This window comes from Gavialis gangeticus, unplaced genomic scaffold (genome assembly GCF_001723915.1).
Source record: "Gavialis gangeticus isolate Ggan-Ray unplaced genomic scaffold, GavGan_comp1, whole genome shotgun sequence".
Lineage (NCBI taxonomy): Eukaryota > Metazoa > Chordata > Crocodylia > Gavialidae > Gavialis > Gavialis gangeticus.
This window is the reverse complement of record NW_017728992.1, coordinates 60,281,471-60,282,316: the sequence shown is the minus strand read 5'-3', so window position 1 is coordinate 60,282,316 and position 846 is coordinate 60,281,471. Positions and strand designations below refer to the sequence as shown.

Here is an 846-nt window from a genome sequence, read left to right as displayed (position 1 = left end):
CCCCCCCCCCCCCCCCCATTTTGGGGGCGTGGGGAAAAGTGGGGAAGTGAGAGGAAGAGTTTTATTGTGTGCTGATCTCTTCAATTACTTGTTGACTGTACTTGTTGCTCCAAAAAATATTTTTAGTTAAGAGCAGAAATTTGGGTAGATGTAGCTTATGGGTATTGTCTTGTAACTTTGTCCCCCCCTATCCAATAGTTGTAGATACTTTTTCTTTTTTGGCTTGGCTTGGCTTTGAAATCTGTGTAAAGCAGTGATCACTGAACTAGTTGATTGTGATTGACTGGTGGATCCTGGAGCCTCTTCAAGTTGATCCTGGGCTGGGGGGCTGAGTGTGTTCACTTGCCTGCCCCCCTCCCCAGCCCAGCAGGTCAGTCAGTGGGGGAGGGAAGGAGCAGAGGCCTGGGGGCCACATGCAGTGGGGTTCAGGGTGCAAAGCCCAGCTGGCAGCTGCAGCCTCTCCCACCATGCACAGATGTTGGGGGGGGAGGGGGACACATGCCCTGCCCCCAAATGCACGGCAGCACTGGCAGCTACAGGTAGGGAGTGGGGAAGCCCTGCACAGCTGGGGCAGGGGACAGGGCTGCACTTTGCTAAGGGTGGGGAGGGGAAGAGGGTAGGGCACGCGGCCCAGGGGAGCATGGGGTGGTGGTGTATGTCCCCAGATCTGCACGTGGGGCCAGGGCAGTGCTCAGGCCAGGCAGTTGCAGTGGAGGCACGGGGAGTTGGGGGGGGTGCTATGCCCCTACCCCCCAGTGGCCCAACTCCCAGTGCCACTGTTAAGTGCAGTGCAGGCCAGGCCTGGCGGGAACAGCCTGGTGCAGCCTCCCTTCCCCCCCCCCCCCC

At 58.7% G+C, this 846-nt stretch overlaps 1 protein-coding gene across 4 annotated transcripts in view; it reads left to right on the top strand.

Annotated features, from left to right (window-relative positions):
• KIF13A (kinesin family member 13A) overlaps positions 1-846 on the top strand; it is a 242,266-nt gene that overhangs the window by 1,079 nt on the left and 240,341 nt on the right. The gene's annotated exons all lie outside the window — the stretch shown is intronic.